The following is an 18,865-nucleotide window of genomic DNA, read 5'->3' on the forward strand; positions in this document are numbered from 1 at the left end:
ATGTTTTGTTTATTTCTGAGAGAGAGACAGTGTGAGCAGGGGAGGGTCAGAGAGAGAGGGAGACACAGAATCTGAAACAGGCTCCAGGCTCTGAGCTGGCAGTCAGCACAGAGCCCGACGCGGGGTTCGATTCCATGAACTGTGTGATCGTGACCTGAGCCGAAGTCGGACACTTAACTGACTGAGCCACCCAGGCGCCCCTAAAAGTAGCTTTTCTTAAGTTTAATGAAAATTTTCTCTCTAATGATTAAATCCTTCAATATTCTCTAATGACCAAATTATGGCTTATGTTTATGCGGAAATTATAAAACAAGTTATGTCTGCGATATTCTTCAGTATTATTTTTGAAGCAGGGATGAGTAGAGATTTCTTGAGAAACTGAAGCCCAAGTTACAACACATCTGAGTGGTCAAAACTTGTCTTGTAAGGGCGGAGAGAGAACCTCAGGATGAGAAACACTGCTGACAGCTAGCCCCAGGCCAGTGATGTGCTGGGAGTGGCCGGCAGAGGCAAGGGCAGCGGGTGGACAAGCGGCTCCCACCGCCGGGAAGCTAGCGCCATGGGGTCCCCGAAGGAAACACCCTTTCAATAAGCAGAAGCTTTCAAAAGACAAGTCTGACCAAACAAGAAAATGATCTCCCGTGAGAATCAATGGCCTAGAAGGAGCCCCGCAGACTTAAAGATTATGTAACAGTCTGAAAGAAGCTATATAAAAGCCGAAGATGACTACAGTGATAACAGAGTAAGTAAAAATACAGCAAAAGATACTATGAATAAAAGAAGAGGCAGATTTGGAAAAGTACCATCAACAACCTCTAGAAATAAAAAAGAGTCACTGAAATGGAAAAGTCAAACAGATTAAACAGTAGGCTGTATATAGTCAAAGACATAGCTAGTGACCTGGAGATAAATCTAAGATTATTACCCAGAACACACAGAGGTAAAGTGACAGAGAACATGAAAAAGGGGTGCAAAAAAATCTCACATAAATCAAAAAAGGAGTTTCTGAAGGAGAAAACGGAGACAGGACAGGCAAAATTTGAAGAGATGCTTGCTGTAAAAACCTCCAAAACTAAAGAAGAGAAATAACAGATTCTCAAACATAATAGCATAATTTGATCATCTAATTAAAATATCAGCGCATGGATGAATAAACATTTTCAAGTAAAGTTTGGGGGAATTCACCAACCACAAGCTGCTGCTGAAAGAACTACTAATGATGTTTTTTGATAAGAGAGAAATTAATACAAAAGGAAAGAATAGATAAATATATCTAAAGTTCTAACTCTAAAAAAAGGGGGAAAGACCATGGCAGTGCGTAGGGTGGCATAAACTAAAACAAAGTAAAACTAAAACATTAAAAAATAACAAGAAATTGGAAATATGAAGCCCAGAGAAGCATTCTAAGGTCTTCAAAGTATTTAGGAAGAATACTCTCAAATGTTGCTAAACCAAATCTACCTCTTAGGGGCACCTGGCTGGCTCGGTTGGTAAAGCACGTGACTCTGGAACTTGGGGCGTGAGCTTGAGTGCCAGGGTGGGCATGGAGCCTACTTAAACACACACACACTAAATATTTAGGGATCACTAGAGAAAGCTAAATAGAATGCAGCTTCTAAATAAAAAGGCTGAACAAAAGGAGAATGAAAATTTGATTGAACTTGGATGGCAGGAAAGGAGGAAAAAAAGGGAAAGGAATAGAAAACAAAAAAAAAAGACAAGAATAATCCCATATATATCAGTAATCACAACTGCAATTTAATTAAATGTATTTGTTTAGATACGAGATCAGCACACTAGATTTTTAAAATTCAGCTATATGCTGTTCCTAAGAAACACGCTTCAAGTATAATTCACTCACCCATTCTTTTATTATATTGAGAGCCTACTCGTCAAATCAATGAACAGGCAAAAGTCCCTGCCCTTGCGGAGCTTACATTACAGAGGTAGGAGAGACCGCGGGGTGGTGGTGGTTATGGTGGTGGTGGTGGTGGTGGTGGCGATGGCGTACTGTGATAAGGCTCTCAATGAGTGGTCAACAAACTATGGCCATAGGACAAATATGGCCCACTGCTGGTTCTGTGAAAAAAGTTTTACTGGAAAACAGCTATGCTCACTTGTTTACTTATTGTCTATGGCTGTTACTGTGTTATGAAGCAGGGCTGAAGAGCTGCGACAAACTGCATGGCTTGCAAAATCACACAGAGTTTACTCTCTGGCCCTTTATCAGATCATGTGGAGATCTGTTGACCATATTAGGAAGTCCGAGTACATGAGGACCCATCATAGCACAGAAAGGTCAGAAGTAAAAGGACTAACGTAAAATAAATATTTTGCACTTCGGGTCCTACTCTAAGAGACACAAAGTAAGAGCAGCCAATTGCTGGAGATATTTGAACGTGGTGGTACACTAAAGATTAACAACTACTCCAAGCCCAGCTCTGGGACTGACTGAATGGACTCAAACCCTCACACTAATAACCTGCAAAGAAAAAAAAAAAAGAGCTGTTCTCATTTCTGGGTGCAAATACTACTTATCTCAGTCTCTTCTGTTTTTTTACACACAGTACTGGCATTCAACAAAAAATTATGAGACACACAGAAAAGCAAGAGAAAAATCCAACTTCTCACCAAGAGATAAAGCAATCGATAGAACCATACTAATAGATGATCCAGAGGCTAGAACCACCTGACAGGGATTTTAAAAATAACTATGATTAAAAAAAATCTAGTTCAAAAGATGGCTATCAAATGGGCAAGAACCAACAAATAATCTGAGAAATGGAAATTACAAAAAAAAAAAAAAAAAAAGAAGAGTCAAATGCTGGAAATTAAATATGGTATCAGAGATAAACAAGTCCTTCAACAGACTTATCAGTATACTGGATACAGAAGAATCAAATTAACCTGGAAGACAGAAATTGCCCAAACAAGAGGGAAAAAAGTAGAAAAAAAGAACAAATATCAAATAGTCTAATACACATGGAATCATGTATAGGAGAAGAGAAAAACAAGGCAGAAGAAATATTTAAGGAGACAATGGGCAAATATCTTCCAATTTATTAATGAAACACAATCAATCACAGGTCAAAGAAGCCCAGAGATCTCCAAGCAGTATTTAAACAAAAAAGAGACATATCGTAGTCAAACTGCTGAAAACCAGATACAATCTTGAAGGCCACTAGGGAGTTTTGAAAGTGACATAGCAAGCAAATACATAATTGAAACAGAGTGAGTGTAGTAGGGAAAATTGCAGAAAAAATGGATGTTAGGGTAAAATATGGCATAGAGAGAGGGTTCTTTACTTAGGGATAAAAGTGTGGGAGAGGGAAGGTAACGTCCAACTTTATTTCTGTTTCCAATTTATTTTCCAACCAATGCATCTCAAAACATACATTCTAGGACAGGGGCTGAACACTCTTCCCGGTAATTCTTTCTATTAGTAATCCCCAATTATTTTTAATGTTTCTACCAAAAGAGGAAAGTATACCACAGAGCTGAGAGCTACACAGAAGGCGAATATTGGTAGCAGAGATCCTTTAACAAGGCAGAAATCTGATTCAAAAAAGATTCAGGAAAAATGGAGGAGCCACTGTCACTGAAGGTTGTGGGCATATTTTGAAGTTAAAGAGTAAATTCTTCAGAACGTTTCTACAATAGAAAAATATTATTTACAACCTTGGGAACTGAGAAAGAACGGAGGTTTTGCAATGGCTGAAGAAGGCCTGCCTTTGGGAAAAATGTCAGGATACACCTATGACTGGACTGAAGCCCTAAAGTAAAATATTGTGAATCCAGGATCTCAAATTTTGTTTGAGAGATTTCTTTCCAGTGAAAACAAAATCTCAGAGCAGAGTTATAATGACTATATTACTTAGAAATGACAAATGTAGTTTATAGACTATTCAGGATCTCTTAAGTATGTCTGTTAATTATAAACAAGATAAAAAGTGCTCTGAAGATAGCAGGAAAGATATACGACCCTCTGTTTCTTAGCAAGTCTTCTCAGTGCCTTGGTTTCTAGGTGTCCAGTTCACTTTCATTTGTAGCTTGGGATTTTTAGATAGAAATCTGAGAAAGATGAATGACAAAAAAAATAGGGGTGTCGAGATGAATCACTATGAAAATTCAGCTAAAGGTAATAAACTCTTTATCTCTAGTTGTGGTCTGTCTGCAATTTTAACCTTCACCATATAAACCATTACACGGTATGTATCATTAAGAACCCTTATTAGACTCATAATGAAGAAAAGTCATTACAGTTTTTATTTATAGACACTTTTACTCTGATCAGGCTTCACCAAATGAAAAAATGGTGGGTGTTAACTACAGAGCAAGAAACATGACAATTATACTTCTGGAGTCCAAAAGAAGGGAATTAGCTTAGAAAGAGAGTCAGGCAGGCTTACAATATTGGGCTGCGGTCATGGGGTGAGGCTACAAAATTTCACCTCTGTCACATGACTTTGAAAAGGGATTTGAGAAATTCCTGAGACTGGTTTTTGGGTTTTGTTTCTTTGTTTTGACATGTGAAGAAAGTGTTACAAACAAAATCATATCAACTGCACATAAGAATGATTTGGGTGTTATCTAGTAATATGTACTTATATGGGAGGAGGGGTGATCTGTTACACAGACCTCGACGGGTAAGCTAAAGGAAAAACTCTCCATTGCTGTCATTCATCTACATATAGACTAATATGGACTTAAAAAGACAAACTATGAAGAGTCAATTATATTAGCCAGGACTTCCATTTAAAGATGACTAAACATTGGATTTATAGAATTTTCCACCTCCTGAAACCCCAAGATCATGACAGAGGAATAAAACCGTAGTATCCAACAACAATAAACCAGGGGAAAAAGGCTATTAATGGACTAGAGATTTCAACAAATTTCTGGAAGACTGAAAGCAGATGGAATAGCAGACTAATAACGAAGGAGGGTGGGGAAAGCGACAATCTCTGATAAAGCAGCAGCTCATTTGCACTGCAGAGACCAACTGGGGCTCCAGCCCGAAGAATGCAGGTGACCAGAGGAGGCAGAAGTTAAGGAGTGGGCCAGAATTAATCGGCTATCTGTTTATGGAACAGCTGACCTTACCCTATCCTGTGGGGCAAGGCAGTTGCATGTCTATTCTCAAGGCTCCCCCAACACAGATTTCTCAAGCTGATCCCCATATACAAACAATGCTAGACCATGATGGTAGAGTGTTCTCTCCTTAGCAGCTGGCTCCTCACTTACTCATCACAAAGCAAGTCTCCCAAGTGCCAAGTCTCTTGTTCTCACAGAGGTTTCCACTTGGGTCTTCTCAGTCCTTCATTCTTAAATATGAATTGGGGCACCTGGGTGGCTCAGTAGGTTAAGCGTTCGACTTTGGCTCAGGTCATGATCTCATGGTCCATGAGTTCAAGCCCTGAATCAGGGCTCTGTGCTGACAGCTCAGAGCGTGGAGCCTGCTTCAGATTCTGTGTCTCCCTCTCTCTGGCCTCCCCTACTTGAGCTCTCTCTTTCTCTTTCTCTCTCTCTCTCTCTAGGAATACATAAACACTAAAAAAAATTTTAAATATGAACCAACAGTCATGGATCACCATACATTTCAGGAAGATGTGACTTGTGGAAGATCTATATTAACAAAAAGAAAGACTAAACACTGATGAAGCAGAGATAATTTAGGAGCCAGACGAAAACTTAAATTCTAATTACCATCATTAAGAGATTTGAGACATCCATGTACCCATAAAACAGCAGTCTGCTATTAAAAAGGAATTCGAGAACTAGCTCTTAGACATTAGGAACATCACTGCTGAAATGAAAACTTCCTACATGGGTTGGAACAAAAATTAAGGAAATCTCCTGAATTATAGAGTAGGAAAGATAAGGAGATAGAATATCTGAGGACAGGACTGTGAGAACTAGAAGGCTGGTCTAGGATGTTGAATAGCTGAATAAGAGAAGTTCTAGAAAGACACAATGGAAAAACTGGGACTCAGGAGGGGATTTCCAGAACTGAAGGGAGAAATGAGCCTTTCAACAGGATTCGCTGAATGTGGAATAAGGATGATCTAAAAGAAACACTACAACTAGACACATAATTGTGTCTATGTATATAATATACATATATTATATAACATATATAAATGTATAAAATTATATCAACTACATCTCTCAACTAAACCTCAAGCTCCTTGAGGGTAAAAACTGATTTTTTTTGTACCACCTGGCATCTGGTACTAAATGTTAAAGGTGCTTGATAAATATCTATTACATGTAAAATAATGACAACAATTTGACTTTTAATGAACGGTGGAATAAAATACTATTTTTAGGTCCAAGAGGCAGAAATATTGATAAAACAAAAACGAAATTTATTTTAGAGTTCTCCCTGAATGTTTAGTTTTAGTATTTTTCACTTAGCACAGCTGAGTACGTTTTGAAATATGGCCAGGCTTTTAGGTGGTTCACAACACAGAAAGGTGGTTTTTTTAATATGCTAGTTCTACCTAGGAAATAACCTAAGTGATGTATGTAACACCTCAATTACACATTGGCTTTTTTTTGTTTCTAAACCTATCTACTTAATCTTTTAAATACACACACACAAAAAAGGAGGAATAACAGGTAGAAGAAAAACCATTCAATACCTTTTAAATCCTCTTTCAGGCAAAATTACATTTTAATATATAAAGGTAATTTAAGCATGCAACTCCCTCTTGTGGTTGTTAAAATAAGTATTAGTTAATTCAAAAAAATTTTTTTTTTAATGTTTTATTTATTTCTAGGAGAGAGAGAGACAGCATGAGCAGGGGAGGGTCAGAGAGAGAGGGAGTCACAGACTGAAACAGGCTCCAGGCTCTGAGCTGGCAGTCAGCACAGAGCCCGACGCCGGGCTCGAAACCACGAACCGCGAGATCATGACCTAAGCGAACGTCGGACACTTAACCGACTAAGCCACCCAGGCGCCCCAAGTATTAGTTAATTCAAATACTGGGGCCCTTAAACCAATCCAACAGGCATTATTTTTAAGCAGCAGTTTCAGAAAGCTAAGCCTTTACCCAGCCTTTGTCAACTTCCAGTGAACGATGGACACAATTTCTTACTCAACTTTATTTATAATTTGGAAAACATACTTCAAGTTTCAAATAGTGCTAACTTTACTGATTTTATAATATACTGATTTTTTCAGATAGTGTTAGCTTTACAGATTTTAGGTATTTCTATAGTGTGAATAACATCTAATTTCTCCAAAAGCTAAAAAAAAAAGAGAGAGATAGTGTATCCCCACCATGTTTCAGGCACTGTACAGGCATTACAGAGAGAGAAGGGAGTAAGTCAGAAGGGACCCTGTCCTTTGTAGCACTGACATTTACAGCATAGTCAGATCTTTTTCGTCTTATGAAAAGTGGGTATGAATTACCATGGAAAAAAGAACAGTAAAAATGGTTAACCATAAAATGAACCAAAAATAAATTTTGATTTGTTCTCCTTCCAAATGGGGGTAAGAGAAAAAAAGAAATGTTTGACTTATGCTTTTAAAATAACAGCATGGAACACAGCACACGTTCTAAAAATTGCATTTCCATCAGTCTGAGGTTGGGGCAAAGTGAGAGAGGAGGAAGGGAACAAATGCACTTGGGACATACGGTGAAGATACAGAATCACCACTGCTGGGTGGGAGCGGAGAAGACAGGGCTGACATTCAAGAAGGAAAAATCGTAATTCTAGTTCAGTTATTCGCAGTTTTTTTCCAACTGCCTCTCTTAAACCCTATGTATGTCTAGCATCTGCATAACTATTTTACAAACGGTAAAGCTCTAAACTAATGTGCAGCTTTTGTATTATTAACAGATGTCAAGTCTTTACTGAAGTTTACAAGTCTCACAGAAAATTCCTTTATCCTACAGTTTTTAAGGGTTTACCCCATCTTTCCATGAAAGTAGTTCCTTTGAGTTTAATTCTTCATTTATCACTCTCACATTCTATTTCTTTAGATAAAAAGTTTGACTTGAAGTTGTGGGGAAATTATGCGATTTCTCAGGTGACTACTCTTTTTAATTGTGTCAATAAAAAAATTTGCTCAAAAAAAAAAGAGAGAGGATGCAATGTGCATATTAAAATAATACCTTTGCCACTGAAAAGTGTACCTAGTATTTATGGATACAAGATCTTTGACTTATTAGAGAGAGAAAGAGAGAGAGAAATTTGCCATTGGAAACATAATAGGTACTTATTTCTAATGTCTTTTACATTTTTGTCTGTCACGACAATTTTACATGCCTAAGTCACTATATGTAACAACGTACAATGTCAGCTTCTAAAAAAAATCAAGACTGTTTTAGACTGTAACTGCTGATAGCAGAGGTATTTGTTTTATATGCCAATGTATAATTACTGTCACTTATTTAGTGATGGAGTCACAAATGATTCAGAGATGGCAATTACTCATTAAAATCAAGGTTCTTGATGTTTTCATCTACTTTTGCCATTTTTTTAAAAAATGTTTTATTTATTTCTAGGACAGAGAGAGAGAGAGACAGCGTGAGCAGGGGAGGGTCAGAGAGAGAGGGAGTGACAGCCTCCGAAACAGACTCTGAAACAGGCTCCAGGCTCTGAGCTGGCAGTCAGCACAGAGCCCGATGCGGGGCCCGCGAGACCATGACCTAAGCGAAAGTCGGACGCTCAACCGACTAAGCCACCCAGGCGCCCCATACTTTTGCCATTTTTAAAGACAGTTTGAAATCAGATCTTTCAACAGTGCTGAAACTGCGCCTGTAATTTGGGCCATAGATGTAACAAGACTATGAGGAATGATGCTTAACTCCTGTAATTATTTTTAAGAAATTTAAATTATTTATACATTCAGATTAAATAATTGCGAAGCATGAGGCTTCTGCTAGATAAACACTTTGCTGGCCTTTATTTGTGTGTATAAGTAAGATTCTACACATAATTTTACAGCATTAAGATACAGACAATGTCTAAAACTTTTGCTAGAGAAAAAGAAAACCAGAGCCTAGAGATACCAAAAGGGCCTCAAAGAAATACAACTGGATGAACCATTAAAGGAAGTGGGGATGTTTATAGATTAGAAGAGCTTATCCTTTTAAAGGGGGGTATGGTAGTTTCTTCAAGTTTTTGTACTTAAGTACTTTCAAGTACTTACTTCAGGTTTTTGAAGGGTTGCCCAGGAAAGAGAAATAAGGCTGGTTCAATATGGTTCCAAAGAATATCACTATAATTAAAAGTGATATTTTTTAATATGTGCAAGATAAAAGGTATGTGCAAGATTTCTGGTCTTTTTTCAAAATCTTGGAAGGGTAAAAGGCTTTCTATATAAGACCTAAAGCCCAGAAGCCAGAAAGAAAAAAAAGGTTGATAAGTTTGAACATATAAAAGAAAATTTATAAAAGAAAAAAAATTATGGACCAAGTTAAAATAATGTATCAAGAAAAAAACCCAGTAGGTATCCTACAAAAACAGACAAGTTCACAAAATACACACAGCTTAAAAATTATCACATGAAAAGATGTTCGATATCACTCATATTCAAAGATGCAAATTTTAAAAAACCCATGCAATAAACTTTTACCTACGAAACTGACAAAGATGTATTTTTTCCCCCAATCACCTACAAAGTGATGGGTAGGGGAGGGAAGGAGAAAAAGAACATTCTAATAAATGTTCCAAAAGTGTTCCCCGTTTACAAATAGGAGATCACAAACTGGTAGCTTGATGGGAGTCTCAAAACTGGCAATCTGTTCTGTGACAGTCATCAGTGCCCCTCACCAAGTACCTGTGGCTCTCTGCCTTCCAGGTATGTATGGTGGAACTATGCCTCCCCAGTCTCTAGGAACTGAATGTGGTAACGGGTGGCTCTGTAACTTCCTTCAGCTAAAGAGTAACATGTGTCAGGGCAGAAGTTTGAGGAGTCTGTGCCAATTTGCTGTATTTCCTCTGTTTTATCTGACCAATCATGGAAACATGGAATGGAGCTTCCTTCAACCTGGGTCCTTACGTGAGGATGAAATAGAACAGAGCCCACCAGCTAATCTATTGTGGCAAGTGAGCTAGAAATAAACTTTGGTTGTTACAACACAGTTTGTTACTGACGCAGAACCAAGCCTAAATGATACATCTATCAAAATTAAAAATACACCTATCCTTTGACACATCAGTTTCACTCCTGGTAATCTCTTCTGCCAACATACTTGGACATAGGCATAACTATGTATGTAAAGGATTTTTACTGCAGCAGTTTATAAAAATAAGACCTTACTGTCTATCAAGAAAGGATGGTTATGGATTATGGTACAAACTACTACGCAGCCAGTTTTTAACAAAGAGATCTATCCACACCTGCTGCCATGGAATACTCTCAAAGTGATAAAGACAAAAAAAAAAGATAAACACAAAATACTGTATCTTATTTGTATAAAAAATATATATCTATATATCTTGATTTGCTGTATTTCAATTTCTAGAATACAAAATAAAATATTTGTGAATAGCTACTGGTTGTCCCTGGTGAGACGAACTTTTCACTACAAACCCTTTTGTTCTGATTTTTTAAAAATATCAAGTACTGTAGAAAAATACTTTGGTGCAATTTCTATTAGAATCCCAGATGACTTTGTAGAAATTGACAAGTCGATTCTAAAATTTATATGGAACAGCAAGAGACTGCAAATAGCCAAAATAATCTTGAACAAGAACAAAGGAGAATTTACATGCCTCAACTGCAAAACTTACTACAAAGTAACAATGATCAAGACAGTGTAGTACTGGCATAAAGACAGACATTTAGATCAATGAAAAAGAATTGAGAGTCCAGAAATAAACCATGTGTCTGTGAGGGTGCCAAGACCATTGAGTGAGGAAAGAAAAGTGTTTCCAACAAATGGTGGTGGGGCATCTGGATAAGCCCCATGTGAAAGAATGAAATTGGACCCTTACCTCATACTATTATATAGAAATTAAGTCAAAATACATCAAAGACCAAAATACAAGGATGAAAACTACAAAACTCTTAAGAGAAAACACAGTAAATTCTCATGACCTTTGATTTGGCAACTGATTCTTCGATATGACACTAAAAACATGAGCATTGAAAGGAGAAACAGATAAATTAGATTGCAGCTAAATTAAAAACTTTTGTGCTTCAAAGTGCACTATCAAGAAAATGAAAAGATAGAGTGCCTGGCTCGCTCACTTGGTAGAGCATGCAACTCTTGATTGCAGGGATCATGAGTTCAAGCCCCATGTTGGGCGTAGAGCTTACTTGAAATGAAAACTCACAGAATGGGAAAAAATAACTGCAAGTCGTAAGAGACTTCTATTTAGAATATACAAAGAATTCATACAATTCAATAATAAAAAGACAAATAACTCAATTTTAAAAAGGCAAAGGATATAAACAGACATTTCTCCAAAGAAAATACACAAATGGCCAACAAACACATATAGTAATCCTCAACGTCATTAACCATCAGAGAAATGTAAATCAAAACCACAATAAGATACAACTTTATAGCTAATAGGATAGCAAGATTCAAAGTCAAATGATGGCAAATACTGATGATGTGGTAAAATCAAAATACTCATATATAGTTGGTAGAAGGCCACTTTGGAAAACAGTCTGGTAGTTCCTCAATGGTTAGAGAATTACCAAATGAATCAGGAATTCCACTCCCAGTATATATTCAAGAGAAATAAAACCAAATGTCCAGCAAAAAGGTGTACATGAATGTTTACAGCAGCATTATTCATAATAGTTAAAAGACGGAAACAACCTAAACATCCATCAACTGATGAATGAACAAGCAAAAATGTAGTATCCATCTATACAAGAGCACACTGTTAGGCTGAAAAAGAGAATAAAGTAGTAACATATGCTACAACATGGATGAACTTCTAAAACAGTAATGCTAAGTGAAAAGAGCCAGTCACAAGAGACTACATAGTAGGTAATTCCATTTATATGAAGTGTCCAGAATATACAAATTTAGAGACAGAAAGCAGATTAGTGGTTGCTTAGGGCTAAGGGTAGGGGTGATGGGGCAGATAGTTGATCGCTAAAGGGTATGGAGTTTCTTTCTGAGGTGACAAAAATGTTTAATATTGGTTGTGGCTATGGTTGTACATATGTGACCAAGTCAAAAATCACTGATTTGTACACTGTAAGTAAGTGAATTTCATGGGATGTTAACTCTATCTCAATAAAGCTACTAAATGACTAAAATTTTTAAAAAAATTAAAAGAACGAAATAGATGTGTACTTGCTAAAATGCAATGATCTTAAGATGTTAAGCAAAAACTGCAGTGTACCTCTCCAATGTTTATGTCCTACATATTGTAGGTTATGTATGTGTTATAAAATCCCACGTGTGTGTGTATGTATGCCATATGTGTATAGTGGGTTCCTGTTACAAAAAGTGTGTGTGTGAGTGCGTGTGTGATTCTAGAGAGAAGGGGGATTAAGACTGCTGGTGGAGGTTACCTCTTATAGTTAAGTGGTGGGAGGCCTGGGGGGAAGATACAGGCAGGGTTGAAATTTCTTTTACCATATGCATATGTTATTGCATAATACTTTTTAAAGAGATCAGTTTAATGTAAGAGATAACTTGTTAGTAGGCAGAACTGTACAAAATGGGATTTGCTACGTCAGGAGGCAGCTTATCTCTCCTGAAGTATTCAAGTACATACAGAATGGATTTACACTGGAGAGGGATCTTGAGGACTAAGTGTTACATAGGCAAGTGGACTGGATGACCTTTGTTGTACAATTCTAAATGACTTTTAAAGTCTCTTCCAATCCTGAGATTTCAAATTAAGAAAGGTAGTTAAGTCTTGAGATTGGAAAGAACCTATCAGAAGTATGGCAGATAAAAAAAAATTCTCTAAGTGGTCTGATGTCAACTAAGCTTGATTTTTATTATTATTTAAGGTAATGTCACTCCTTAACATACAGTCAATGTCAACACTGTAAATCAAGATTCTATAAAAAGACATTTCCAATCAGTAGATGCATAAAGGCAAAATGCAAATTTAAAAATCTGAACTAGTTTAAATTTTATCTCCTCTTGAAAACAATATTTATTAGCCCTCTCAATTTTTGTCATGATTAGCATATTTATTAAATATTGTTAGGTAGAAAGGTGTGATTTGGAGGGAAGCATTGGTTTAAAAAAAAAATGACAAGGAATGAGGAATACAAAGTCCAAGGAGCTAAATTTCATCTGGTCTAATTTTCCTTATTTGTATTTCAGGTTCAAAGTCAATGCTACTGCTTAACAATATGATAGGGCCATACATATAACTGGAAAAAAAGTATTAGAGAATCATTAAAAATGTTTACAACCTTATATGTGTAAATTTCTAAATATGTTTACTTATTTTTGAGAGATAGAGGGAGACACAGAATCTGAAGAAGGCTCCAGGCTCTGAGCTGTTAGCACAGAGCCTGATGTGGGCTCTACAGAAATAAGAAAGACGACGTCATTTTTGGCAGTGGTAGTAATTTGGTGGGAGCCTCTGGCTACTACAACAAAACACAGAAAGCAGGCCTTTCCCCCCACCCCCCAAACAATGAAAATTGGTCTGAATGAATGAAAGGTTTGTTCTTTACAGCTAAAGAAGTTGCCAGTATTACTAAGAGCGTACTTCTATGAATGGGAGGACACCAGAAAGGCCCAGAACACAGTGATTAATAAAATATTTACTGGTTCTTTTCATAAGTTAGGTACAGTCAGGCAGTAGGACTCAAGGGGGAAATGTAGCTATGTGGCCACACAGTGTCCTTACTACTGGTCAGCAATTTTTACTTGAACATTTGTTTTCCTTAGCAGATAAAAGAAAAATCTTCTTTATATCCACAGACTTAAAAATGTAATTTCTCTCTAACCTGAATTTGTCTTTTCTATTGGGCATTCATTTGTGTCTCTGATTCCTGTAGTACTTTAATAAGGACTCAAGCATAATTTATTTCCCTTTGCAGTGGTGGTGGTAGACGTGGTGATGAAATGAGTAGGGCCACGGTAAAGTTTCATTAATTTATCCCTTTTTCTTCTGTTCACTAAATAGCAGAGGGCTTATCAAACAATGTATCTTTTATAAATATAAATTCTCATTTTTGAAATGTTTTATTGAAGTATTTTTAGATTTTAAATGTTAGATGAGGGGCGCCTGGGTGGCTCAGTTGGTTAAGTGTCTGACTTCTGCTCAGGTCATGATCTCACGGTTCGTGGGTTGGACCCCTGCGTCAGGCTCTGTGCTGACAGATCAGAGCCAGGAGACTGCTTCTGAATCTGTCTCCCCCTCTCTCTCTGCCCCTCCCTGCCTCAAGCTCTCTCTCTCTCTCTGTCTCAAAAATAAATAAACATTAAAAATAAATAAATTTATAAATAAATGTTAGCTGAAATACAAATGAAAAAGAATGCATTTAGTTTACCAAGTTTATTTATGTATGTTCCGTCCTCAATTTGAGAAAAATATTTTCCTACAACTCTGGTACTTGGCTCAACTTCTTTTCCTATTCTGAAATAGTATGTTCGAGGAGCTTTAGAGAGATCCATTTCACTGCAGCAGGGAGAGACACTTCTTTTCTATTACCCATGCCACATAAATCAGAATTCAAAAAAGATTCTTGCTTAGAGATCACTGTTAGTTGGGTCACTACATTAAATATTGTATGAGTGCTGTATAAACTGTAGAGCATCATACACATGTAAGTTAAACTCATAAAAGATGCACTTTCAGGAAAGAATAATCCTTTGATTTGAATAGAACCAAGTCAAAGAAACTCTAGGTCAAGATTTTGTCACTGGAAAATGCATAAATCTAGGTCAACAGCAGTTCCATACTAAACAGAAGGAAACAATATGAAAGGGTTGCAGAACGGTGCTCCCACCAATCCGGTGTGCATGCATGCAGGTTATACAAGGATATGCAGCCACACAAATGTTATGAAGTTCCACATGTAGGTAGATGTGTGTAAAGAAAGTGAGTGCTGTTGGTTCAGCTGTCTGAAGGCTGTTAGTGTAGAGAAGTAATTTGAGTGGCGGATTCTGAGAAACCCTGCTATTTGCTATTTGGATAGGCTCTGAGCTCTCAAACCAGAGCCTTCACTCATCAGCAATTTTTTTTTAAACCTTTAGGTGCTTTTAGAAGTCTAGTGCTCCCTATACCTCTCTCTCCAGGGTATTGTTTTATTTTCCAAGTCGTTTTTCTAATTATATCTGTATATTGTGATTTCTTTCTCTATAGCTGTTTTTGTGTTACCTTATTTTTATTGTGTGATCTTTTAGCTTCATGCTTCTTAAATTAGGGCACATGTTGCCCCCACAGTGATGAACCAGGGGCTATGTGAAGCTACAAGACAAACTTGAAGCATGTATCCAGAGGGTTTATTTTGAAAATGTGGAAAGATGTTACAGTGCTGGGGTTAAGAGTGTGGGCTCCACTGTCAACTTCCTAAGTTAGAATCTTGACTCTGTCATGTGTCCTTTGGCAAGGTACTTACCCTGTCTGTTTCTAAGTATTTTAATCTGAAAACCGGAATAATACTAGTGTCTACTTTATAGCTGGTTATGGGAAATGCATGGGCATTCAGAAAAGTGCCTGGCACATAGTAAGCTTTCAGCAGGTATTTATTAGTTATTATGTATCTTAATATTAGATTATTCATTTTTCCCCCTCTGAGCAAAAATAAGCAAGGATGGAAAGATGAGAAATGCTGGCATGAAGATTTGTACAGGGAGACCAGGGATAGTTTCACTGAAAAGGTGACAGCTGAGTAAAGATAAGAAGGGAATTAACTGTGGATTCTGGGAGAAGGGAATTTCAGACAGAGAACAGCAAGTACAAAGACCCTAAGGCATCCCTTCCATTGTGTAAGGAATGGCAAGAAGGCCAATAGGGCTGGAAGCAGCACGCAGAAGGAAAAGAGATGAGGGATGGGCAGTGGATCATGTAAGGCTGCGTAGCTTTCACTCTGAACGAAACAGCCATCATCTGCAGGAGTAATATAATCTGACTTAGTTTTTTAACAGCATCTATCTGGCTGCTAAGTTGAAAGAAGACCATAAGGAAGCAAGAGTGAAAGCAGGTCGGCTACCGCGATAATCCATTTGGGATGATGGTGGCTCAGACCACACTGGTAATAATGTAATAATGGGGGTGGTAAGAAGAGACAATTCTTGATACACCTGAAGGTTAGAGGTGATAGATTTTGTCAGATTAGATGTGAAATACGAAAGAAAGGAGGAGTCAAGGGTGTTTCTGAAGTTTCTGGCCTAATCACTAAAACAATTAAGTTGCCATGAACTGAGATCGGAAGAATGATCACAGGGAGAGTAAGCTAGGGGCAATGTCAGAAGGTATTTCAGACACAGAAAACTTGAGATGCCCAGTAAACATTCAAATGGAGATGTTAAATAAGTAGTTAAATAAACTGGCCTGAAATTTGGGATTAAGTCTAGGTTAGAGTTACGAATTAGGGAATCATTAGCACATAGTATTTAGAGTCATGAGGCTGAATGAGTCACCTAAGGAATGGTATAGACAGAAAAGAAAAGAGGTCCAAAGATTAATAAGCTTTGAGACTTTGATCCCACTTTGAGAAGTGGGAGGATGAAGAGGTGAGAGATGAGGGAAGGAGAACCAGCAAAGAATAAAAAGGAAGGTGGAAATTTTATAGTATCCTAGAAGTCAACCGAACAAGACGTTTCCCAGTGAAGATGGTGCTTCACCGGTAAATGCTGCAGATACATACATCAAGGAAGATGAGGGCTGAAAGGAGACAGGTTTTGTAACAATGCTGTCACTCATGACCTTAACAAGAGCAGTCTGGCTGACTACAGCGGCAAAAATCCTGACCACATTAGATTCAAAAGAGAATGCGAAAAACTAGAGATAGCAAGTATATTCACAATCCACTTATATGTGATTATCATGACTATTTCAATTGAAAATTCCCTCTATCAAATTATCTTGATAATTTCGCAGCTACAACAACTCGCAACTACAACAATTTACTCTCCATTTAAGAAACAGCAAATAACTATCCAAATATAGGAAATCTGCTATTTTGATGGAAGGGGAGAAGGAAAAGGGAGGACTTTGGGAAAAGAATAAGAATTAATTATCATTGGAATAAACAGTGGTATATTAAAATTCATGTACTGCTGAAACTAAACAAAATGGTTCCAGTTTGGGGCACCTGGGTGGCTCAGTCAGTTAAGCGTCTGACTTTGGTTCAGGTCATGATCTCATGGTTTGTGAGCTCAAGCCCTGCTTCGGGCTCTGTGCTGACAGCTCAAAGCCTGGAGCCTGCTTTGGATTCTGTGCCTCCTTCTCTCTCTGTCCCTCCCCTGCTCATGCTCTTTCTCTGCCTCTCAAAAACTAAATAATAAAAAAATAATAAAAAATAAAATGGTTCCAATTTAGTCACAGATATATGGAAAACAAAAAGCTTCAGTACAATCTCTAAGGCAATTGGAATCACCCACCGATCTTTTAAAACACACGTACACACCTAGGCTTCACCACTCAGAGGTTCTAACTGAGCAAGTTTGGATTAAGCACCTGGGCATCTTAATTTGAAAGCTGCACAGGCATTTATGGATTCTGAAAACACCACAGCCCAGCATGAGCTAAAAACCATAAGAATCTAATTGTTTAAAACATAAAATAAGCCAAAACAATCAGGCTTTTCTGAGAAATTCAGTAGTGAAATCATTATTTTTATAATTTTTAAAAGTTTGTTTATTTTGAGAGAAAGAAAGAGGCAGAGAAAGAGAGAGAATAAATCCCAAGTAGACTCTGCACTGTCAGCACAGAGCCTGATTCATGGTATGAACTCACAAAACACGAGATCATGACCTGAGCTGAAATCAAGAATCGCAAGCTTAACCAACTGAGCCACCCAGGTGCCCCTATTTTTACAAATTTTTAAAAGGATGAGTGGTAATAGTAGTAGTAGGTGGCTGCATGGGAGTGATGATATAGTACTTTCCAACCTACAGTACTTGGAACAATTCACTGGGGATGCAAAGATGACTATGATATGTTGTTACTCTAAAGGACTCGCAGCTAATCTACAAACTTACATCAATATTCAAGATAATACTTATAACCCTCTACTTTCTTATCTGGATGAGTTTAACAGTTTCCTACTAAAGATTATGTAACTTAAGGGACCAAATAAAATATGTATGACAAATTATCTCTAGTTGATATTTTTTTTTTTTTAATTTTTTTATTTCTAGGAGAGAGAGAGAGAGAGAGACAGCGTGAGCAGGGTAGGGTCAGAGAGAGAGGGAGTCACAGACTCTGAAACAGGCTCCAGGCTCTGAGCTGGCAGTCAGCACAGAGCCCGACGCGGGGCTCGAACCCACGAACCGCGAGATCATGACCTAAGCGAAAATCGGGCGCTTAACCCACTAAGCCACCCAGGCGCCCCAAATTATCTCTACTTGAATTAATACAGAGACAATTTAGTATTATGTCAATATCAACTAGCCTATTTCAGAAAAGGATAATCAAGTGAGACAGATTTAAAAGTAGCGTTTTTAGTCACAATTCCAAATAAAAGAAAGGCTGCATTAATTGATGATTAAGAGTGACTGAAAGAGACAAAGAGCTAGAACAGAATTCAAACTTGGAGTTAAATTACTCTAGGACTTGAAGAAGTTCACTTTTGACATAAAATAAGACTAACAACATCATATTAGAAAAATGAAAATACTTGAAGACTAAGTAGAGAATTCGCCTGGCCAAAGAAGGCAGATTTACTGTAGGAATCCACTAACCTCTTACTAAGATGTGTTTTTATGAATTTTTATTTGCAGAAATTTTAAATGGCAACTAA

The 18,865-nt window shown here is 37.4% G+C and overlaps 1 protein-coding gene across 2 annotated transcripts in view; it reads right to left on the reverse strand.

The window, feature by feature from the left end:
• Window positions 1-18,865, reverse strand: part of TAB2 (TGF-beta activated kinase 1 (MAP3K7) binding protein 2) — a 61,031-nt gene that overhangs the window by 13,690 nt on the left and 28,476 nt on the right. The window lies entirely within an intron of this gene.

The sequence above is a fragment of the Crocuta crocuta genome, unplaced genomic scaffold, assembly GCF_008692635.1.
Source record: "Crocuta crocuta isolate KB4526 unplaced genomic scaffold, BGI_CrCroc_1.0 scaffold25, whole genome shotgun sequence".
Classification (NCBI taxonomy): Eukaryota; Metazoa; Chordata; class Mammalia; order Carnivora; family Hyaenidae; genus Crocuta; species Crocuta crocuta.